The sequence below is a fragment of the Triticum aestivum genome, chromosome 1D (genome assembly GCF_018294505.1).
Source record: "Triticum aestivum cultivar Chinese Spring chromosome 1D, IWGSC CS RefSeq v2.1, whole genome shotgun sequence".
In the NCBI taxonomy this organism is placed as follows: domain Eukaryota; kingdom Viridiplantae; phylum Streptophyta; class Magnoliopsida; order Poales; family Poaceae; genus Triticum; species Triticum aestivum.
The window spans coordinates 5,438,892-5,448,765 of NC_057796.1; positions in this window are offsets into that span (position 1 = coordinate 5,438,892).

The window sequence follows — 9,874 nt, forward strand, 5'->3', positions numbered from 1 at the left end:
CCACCTGACCCTTTCCCAGCTCTTTCTTGATCCGGAAAAGGCACCGGAGCAAATAAACAAATCACGGTTTAAACACTAGTACCATATGGACAAATTAAAAGCCATTGTCTTCTCAACTAAAGTAACGAGTCTGAAACTAGATATATGTAGCTCACATTACAAGTACCCCACCTTCTACTAAACCTGACAAGTATCTGAATCTTGAACAAGATAAAGGTCAAGGTTTAACGGAGAGATAACAATCATGACATAAATTGGTACAATTTCTGAAGCAAAATAAAAATAGGGACTGTCTATTCTACATCCGGATGAAATTTAATTCGCTTTCATTCATATTTTTCAGTCAACTAAAGGATGACAAGTGTCACATGTCTCGTGTCCTCTATTCCCCTATTCTTTCTGCCCACCAAACTATAAACGGGTCCACACTCCCAAATCCGTACAGAAAGCAGCTAAAAGCTAACAAAAGGTGGACTAAGCTAACTACAGGAGGATGAAAAGGATCAAAACTGATGACATCTAACCACACAGCTCCGAATAACACTCTGAGCAGTAAAATACTGAGAAATTACAGTTGCTGCTGCTGTGAATCAACTATACAAAGGGATAAAATACCACTAATAATTATAGTGTAAAAACCACGGAAAATGCACAGTAATCCACTAAAAATACACTGCAATTTCACTAAAAATGCCACTTGCAAATACAGAGCAAAAATCCACTAAAAATACAATGTAAACCCACTAAGATTTACAGTGTAAATTCCACTAATTATTACAGTGTAAAAACCACTGCAAATGCACAGTAATTCCACTTGCAAATACAGAGCAAAAATCAACTAAAAATACACTGTAAACCCACTAAGATTTACAGTGTAAATTCCACTGTAATTCCACTAACAATTACAGTGTAAAAACCAGTGAAAATGCACAGTAATTCCACTAAAAATACACTGTAAACCCACTAAAAGTACACTGTAATTCCACTAAAAACGCACAAAAGAATTACATTACAATTCCACTGAGAAAGTACCAAATTTATCCCTGGAGAAGCGCCACCAGAGAGAGCGATTCATCCATGATCTAGAACACAAACATGGCTGGAGAAGCAAAAAAAAAAACACAGGTAAACACCACCCCTCCTGTGCATTCATCACCTCCTGTCGTCTCTCTCTTGCCGGAACAAATCTGGAAGAAAGAACAGACCTGTAGTGGATCATCAACATAGGCTAAGTTAAGCCAAAATCTACACAGATCAAAAATAGGAACAAAATCATGCAAAAGAATGAACCAAGAGAAACCCTAGGAAGAACTAGGATATGGTCGCATGAACTAGTAGTCTATGATCACAGGAAAACTAAAAACTAGATGCCCAGATCATAGATTTTTGTATTTGCAGAAATAAACACACAACAGGGATCAAAACATGCTCAGGAAGCTAGCAATTCCATTTTGGGAAAACTAGTTAAAAACATGCAAGGGGGAGGATTGCTCCAGTTGAGAGAAAATATGGCTATTTTCACAGACTTTGGAAACTGAAAGACCAAACACTGTTAAGAGACTTTGATCTGCTAGTTTTAGACACTTTCTACCTGTTCTTAAAAACTACTCAGTACCTGTGATTGAAGGACTGAATTTAAGTAACTTTGGAAGTGTAAACTGCTATGATATGATGGTTGCTTACACTGAATATTGATAGGCATTAACATAAGCACTAAAAATTGAAATTAACAGAAAAAAGATAAACAAAAATCAGGCTAAAAACATTCACGCTAGAAGGCACTCACACTAGTAGCAACAAACAAAACTGATCACATATTTACAGTTCAGAACTGAAAGGACAAATTTGAGACTGTTAGATAAAATTACTGGGACCTTCTTTGCAAAATTACTCTGCGTTTATTTACAGTTCAGAACTGAATACTTGTTTGCATTAAGAGATAATTTACTCAAAATATTGAGTGCGGGTGCCTACAATCGAACCAAATGCAATGAAATGCAGCATCAAAGGACAGGCGATGTACCTAAGAAAGATGAAGTTGATTTCCTTAACATATGACTATCTAATAGCAGAAAACAATCCCGAAAACAAAAAACATTATCAAAAACATGCTTTCTCTCACTAGTTTCCTGACAAATAACAAAGTGGATCATACTCTTTTACTGAGCTACTTCAGGCGCAAATGATGTACAAGGCGTAGCTGCATTGCAAAAATACATAGAAAACTAAAATAGAGAAAATCTACCGACACTATTCATCGGCTAATGATATAACATTGATTTACTTTGTGCAGCGACAATACGTGGAGCATGAGCCTGACATGACAAACTACATGGAATGGCAGAGTACTGACCAGAACAATAAATTCAAATATGCAGAAACACCTCCTAACACCAACGGGGAAGAGAAAAACGGTAAGCATACAATAAAACTCGAACCTAGCAACTGTAGGTACACAAAATAAAGCAATTATATTGTGTTGCTTGCAGGCACAAAAATGATCTAATTATATTTGAAGTGGGTGCAGGGGCATATAATAAAAATCACAGTAAAATATAGATGTAACATTTAAACCTACTTCAATTAGAATTGTATTACAGAAGATTAACTAAAGAGCCTAACAAATAAAAACTATCCAAAACACGCTGGAAAAAAACCAGAAACTAACATTAGCATCAAGCAAGAATACATACATAACTGGTAAAAACTAATTTACTCTAAATTACACTACAATACAGCTAAAATTACACCAACGAATGCACTTTGAATTCATATACAAGCCACAATAAAAATAAACATTACAAGAAACTAAGAAATGGTGGAGAAAATCATGACACTACAACATGCTCAGGACAATATACTATCCCCACCAACGGGGACAACGAAAACACAAAGCAACTGAATCTCTAGTTCCAAAATGACATATCCAAACTTGAGAAAATCAAAGCACACATACAGGGCAGAGCGATCTTACATGAAGCTACAACTGAAGGATGCAAAATCCAACGCCGAACTAGCGCATGTAGCTAAAAAAGGGAAAAAGCATGAACACTTACATGCTAAAAATGGGAATTACATACCAAATCCACTGAGAATTACAGTGTAAATTCACTAAGAATTGCACTGTAAACCCCCTAGGAATTACACTATAGAATCTACTAGGAATTACACTGTAAAATCCAATGAGAATTACAGTGTAAATCCATTGGGAATTAGAGTGAAAATCTGTTGAGAATTACAGTGTGAATCCACTAGGATTACTATATTACATTCAAAAAGATTAGATGCAATCATTGTAGTTACACTATAGTAATTACACTAAAAAGATAAAGTAATTACACTACGAAATCCACTAAGAATTATCAGACTACAATCAAAAAGATTTCAGATCACATAACGGATATGCCGTTAGTTACAGCGGCACCAGATAATGAGGACATTCAGTGCAATATCACAGTCCTAATCTCCTTGTTAATTGTGATTTGCAGTTCCAGTAGCAACATAAATGCCCAAGTTAGGACAGAGATCACACTTAGTCCCAAAATTGTGATGTTCAGATCCCAGAATGGCCAAACATGACACATTCAGAAGTACAAGAGCACAAAACCTGCCCAACTCACACACCTAGAACAATCCAAACAGATCAAAATGACCATCTGCGCTCACCCAACCTAAACACAAACAAATCAAAAATTTGTACAGAAAAACCCTAATCTGACTCTCACATGGCAGACGGAATTTAGATGGAAAATTCACTCCTAAACAGTAGATCAATGGAAATTTTATAACATAGAGTAGTAAGTTACAAGGTTAAATTCACATTAAAATTAGACTATAAGTACACTGATATTCAGTTTAATGTAGTGTGCTGGAAAAAGTGGAAAATTCAGAGTAGACCGCTATAACTTACACATTCCTGAAGTTACAAGCCGATGGAACAAAACACTCAAAAATTGCAGTGTAAGGTAGACTAATAAAAGATTGAAACTACAGGCCAAATCACCGTTACTTATTTGAAATATTCAGTCCACATCACTGTCCAAATAACTCAAAGTTACAGTCCAAATCACTAACCAAAACACTATAAATTACAGTCCAAATCATTGTTACTTAACTGAAAAAATTAAATCACATCACTGTCCAATTCACAAGTTACAGTCCAAATCACTACCCAAAACACTGAAAATTGAAGTCCAAATCAATGTTACTTAACTGGAAAAATTCAGGACACATCACTGTCCAATTCATTCACAGTTACAGTCCAAATCACTAACCAAAACCACTAAAATTTACAGTCCAAAATCATTGCTACTAAACTGAATAAATTGAGTCCACCAATTACACATCACAAACTTAACCCACCAATCCCAACCATCTACATCAAAACACAGACCAGACGAACAACAACCTACCAAACTAGCAGACACCGAAGGGATCAGTGTACTTCTAGTCTAATTTTAACATGAATATCAGTGACTGTCTCTCCCTCACTCTGTTCTAGTTGCGTCTGTGAAATGAGAAGGGAAAACGAGGAGGAGGGGAACAGGCCAACCCAACTATGCGGGCGATAGCAAAGGAAGCGTATCGGGTCTCCAGGAAATTAAGCGAGCCCGATAAGAAAAAATGGCAACAGCGGGACAAAAAAAACACGAATCACGGCACAGAGATCGCACGGCTAAAAAAACGGATGAAAGCCAATTGAATTCAGCCGGATGAAAAATAGCAAAACCGTAAAAATAAGCTACCATGCCCTTTATTAGGTGTTTCTTCCCATCTCAAGTAGTCAAGTGCACGAACCCTAGCCGCCTCCCGGCTCGCTCACGGGAGAGTCCGGAGGCACCCCCGCCGCACCTACCTCGACCCGCTCGTTCTTGAGCCCTCCTCGCCGCCGCCGGCAGTGGCCTCCCCGGCCGGATCGCCGGCGGCGGCGGGCCTCCCCATAACGCATGCCTTCTCTTTCCATCTCTTTCCCATCTAGTCCCCTCCATGGCCGGCCTGATCTGGACGCGCCGCCGTGCGAGTGTGCCGGATGCTCGCGATCTGCTGCAGGTGGACGGCCTGGCTGAGATGACGCGCGTGGTCGTGCTGCGTCCCGTACGTCACGCCGGGAGCGGCTCCTACGGCTGGACCAAAATCGTTCCAATCGTCCATAGATGCACTGTCTGGTTGGACTTGTGGCAAGCCTGCTGTTCGTGTGATGCTCCCATGGTGCAATCGACCCGGCACAATCGCCATGCGTATGGCCGGTCGAAGGGAGCAGCGGCCTCACGCCGCCATTGGATGGCTCGCCGATGAAGCCGTGGAAGACAAGGGGATGCGTGGTGAGCGTCGGCTGGCTCCAGCGTGGTGCGACAGAATACTAGCCTCCTTGGAATCCATGGCCAGGCAGGCCGTGGGGTCCTTTCCGGTGGGGCGGTGCTGCCTAGCTCAAGATGTGGGGCGGAAGGTTGGGCACATCAGGTTGTCTGCTTGGTGGCAGACCGTGGCGGCGAGGTGATGGACTTCCACGCAGGTGCTGGTCGGCCAATGACACTACTGTCCACGGTCTGGTGGTGGTGATTCAGATCTGGTCGGCCGGGTGGGGGTGACTGTAGAGTGCTACAGTGACCTCCCACGGCTCCACGACGGCGGTGGTCACCACATGATCTTCGAGAGCGTCATCTCTCAAGATTCAGTTGTTGATTCGGCGGTGAGATGCATATTATGGACGATGACTTGACGCAGAGGGATGGTTGTGCGGCGGTGGCGGGCGTTACACGTATCTGCTGGGATCGTGAAAAAGTGGTGGCGACAAAACATAAGTGACTTCGATGGTGGTGCTACTCAGCACCCGGTCTCGAGCTCCGGGGTGAAAGCCTAGGTCTGAACCGAGCGGTTCTACCTGGCAATGGCGTTATTTTTCTTATGTCGTTACCTTGTTGAAGGCATTGTTCGGATATGTTTAAACCGATTTTTCAGGGTGAAAACCTAGATTCTGGCCATGTGCTTGGATCCGGTGACGGCGGCGCTTGAGTGCCGCTCCCTTTTTGAAGGCGTTGCTGTTGAAGAACCTCGTCGTTCATGTAATGTCATGAGATAGTTGGTGTGGATATGGTCATTGCTGTAGTTTGCCGACCACATATCTGATCGCTTTTGTTTTTGTTTTTCTTTTTTCTCGCCTACACATAGCTTTGGTCTTATATGACTTTGCTATTTGTCAGCGTGTTTTCGCGTTTGTGTTGACTGCGTGCATCCTAGCTATGCAGAGGCCGGATGTGTGCTCATTGTGTTATGTGTCTTCTTGATACTTCATTTTGAACAAATAAAATCCACCCTTTATCGAAAAAAGTAGGTGTTTCTTCCCTGTGTTTCCTCGCTTGGCTGGGCAGCAGCAAACCAGATCAAGATGAGATCGTCTCATCCTAGGTTTCCCCTGAGTCGCCCAGAGGAGTCATGTGGGGGCACGGGCCAATTTTCTGCCACTCTCGTGTCACTCCCAAATTTGTTCTTACTTCAGTGGCGTGGTAAATCCATCGTATCCAAGGAGGTTGTTGTCCCAAGAGCTACCAAGTCACCGCAGCTCTCAACTCCAGTACGATCACTATAGTGTTTGTTGAATGGCAAAGCAGGACCCCACATTGCCGGTGGTTTTCAGATCATTTTCCTTCACCCCATTTACTCGCATGTTTTTGTTTTCCTCCAATATTTTAGATGGACTGAAGCTAAAGATGTAAACAAATCTGAATTAATATCACACATTCACTTTAACACTAGCTAGGGCAGGGGTATATATAGGACTTATACACATCTCTAATCTGTGGCATCTCTTTTTATGAGACAAATATATCATGAGCGTGTGATTCATCATTCATTAATCATTTATCATAACATTTTTAGCGTGTGACTTGACTGCAGAATGGTGTGACCATACCATTCCAGTTGCATGTGTAGTTTCCCAAATCTTGCTGAAAACGAAGTGAAGAGAAATATGGTGCATGGCTGGAGGGAACTCACATCAAATGAATGGGAGATGTTCATAAATGAGTGAGCGGTGGAACGATAGTAGCATTTGCACACAGGCTAGTCCCGAATGATTCAAAGTAACCAAACTTCATGTAGTCGAAAACTTATTATGCATGTTACGCTAGTTTCAGTCATACTTACCATCACTCGACTAACAAATAAAAACAGAGTTCTCCAAAACCATTGCATCATGTAAGAATTGTGTATTTTTTAAATAAATGATTACCCCCAACCTCTGCATCAACATGATGCACACAATCATCTTTATTAGTTATTCAGCAGAGCTTGACAAAATTATTACAAGGATCAACCTCAAGCCACCTAGTAGGCAAACAAAGTCGCTACACCTACAAGTATACAGATGTGCCCTATCCGCAATATAACAGACACAATCTAATCTAGTGGCCTTAAGACCATCAGGTCTAGGCGTCCCATAATGTGCACCGCCTTGGCATGCTCTAGGATCCGCCGCCACCATCTTCCGCCATCCCGTCTTCAGGAGGGATCACCGCAAGGATCCTGCCAGTCCCATCTCCCGTCGACGTCACCATAACACCAAATCACAACACCGGCCTGCGTGCGTCGATCAAACCGCGTCCAACAGTTAGACTCCACCACTCCACGTCGTCGAGACCCACCGTCTTCAGTGTGGTCGATTAAGCACCACTCCATCTATTGGCCTCTCCAGTGAACCGCTGCTCCAAGACTATGCCCCTAGGAGGGAGAAGGGCACCAAAGTCTCCATCACCATCCGATCTGGGCGACCCAGATCTAGGGTTTCCCCCAGAACAACTGCCACCCGGAGAAAGAGGAGCACGCCATCTGCAACACCCGACTTACCCTATCGATGCCCACTGCCACATAACTCTCTGGACGACGCCTTCAAGGACACGGCGCGAAGACTACCGTCGCCGCCCTAGGGTTTTCACCCGAGAGATCGTGAGGTGCGAAAAGGTAGGGCGGATCCGAACGACGTCCGCGGGAAGAAAAGCGGCACCTTCGGGCATTGTCGCCATCGCAGTCGGCAGGAGCCGACCAAGGAATTATCACAATCCTGATCCCTACCTCCTGCTCTGCCTCATCCCGGTGAACGGCTAGCAGTGCAGCCATGTCCACTAAGACGGAGTGCACATCGTAAGGAATGGAGGAAGAAGCAGCTCGGCGTCGTTAGCCGTCGGGGCAACAAGCCATGGCACCAACCCGCCGGTGGATCGCTTGCCACCCGATCTGATCCCTGACAGCCCACCTTCCCCATCGTGCCACCGGACAGGAAGGCCATCCCAGGGGCCGCCGCGCGGGATCCGAGGCCCTCTGCCCCAAATCTGGCGGATCAATGCCAGCCCTGCCGCCGCTAGAACACGGACTGGCCACAAGGTAGCCATGTTCTATATCATGGCCGCCGTGGACCAGATCCCGTCATAGTCGATCGGGCCGCACCCTTGAGCGAGGGCACCCCGCTCCACCCTAAGACCGAAGGGAGGGAGCATTGCCTGCCATCAGTGGCGGCAGAGAGGAGGGTGGGGAAGGAGGAGGGGACCAGCTGCTGGGGTTGGGGCTCCTCGGTCACCCGCGCAGGGAGCGACAGAGGGGAGGGGCAGCCCCAATCTGGTGGCGGCGACGTCGACGGAGGGGCGCTCACGGGGGATGTAAGAATTGTGTGAAAAGGAATTTGATACGATTTAAATATTTGGGTCCCCTTCTTGATCAGCGTATCATAGCAAAGAAATCTAGAAGAAAACATTGGGCAAAGTGAGGCATAAAATGAGAAATTATTAATAATAAGTGATAGTTGATGTGCAAATGCAGATCTGCTCTCAATAAATAAATGGACATTTTCTTCTTTCAGCTCTTCAATGTTTTCTTCTCTTGGGAGAAGCTAGCCGTCTTGACATCATGCTGGTCTCAGGAGAAAAAGGCATTTACTCCATTTTGTTAGAATAAATCCGGGCCATCAGCAATTCTATCGAGGACCAAGCAATTACACAAGTACGATACCGAGATTTGTTAACGAGGTTCATTAATATGGCTACATCCTTGGGGCCTGACTACGTGTGCTCCTTCCCATGACATCGCTATAATACCTCACCCTAGCCGCCCGGGCGCCGGCACACACCGCCGACTCCCCCGCGTGCCTATGCTATTATGTTGACATAGGTTACATCATGTGTCTACCCTCGCTATATATGAGAGGCCCAGGATACAAGTGTCCTACTAGGACACGACTCCATATCATATCTAAACGCAATTCAACTCAGAGTCCAACTGTAACCTATCTTGTACAATAATATTCGACACAACTCTAACAACCTCTACCTTGGCGAATATTCTCCACCACCTTGGATTCATTCATGCGTCGAATACCATGTACATTGGACTTAGGATACGCCATGAGCACCGCTGCTACTCCAGACTCCATGTGACTCCACCTGCAACTGTAGTCCATTCTCGTCTTCTTCACAGTCAACACTCGAGCAAAATTAAGTTCCTCAATACTCTACTTTGTGCTCCCACCTTCCGGAGTATCCGCTCAACGACATCACACACCAATAACTGATCTGTGTGAAAGTGCACAACTCACACATTGGACGCCACATATTAGAATTACTTGAACTCAACATCACATCTCTTTCTTGACTGCTTGCACTAGTAGAAAAAGGGTCATCTGTCCCGGTTGGTGAGGGCCTTTTGTCCCGGTTGTTGAACCGGGACTAAAGGGTCGTTACTAATGCCCTAGCCCTTTAGTCCCGGTTCTTACACGAACCGGGACAGATGGGCCTCCACGTGGCCGCTGCGGCCAGCCCAGGCAGGAGGGCCTTTGGTCCCGGTTGGTGACACCAACCGGGATCAAAAGGCATCCACGCGTCAGCATTTC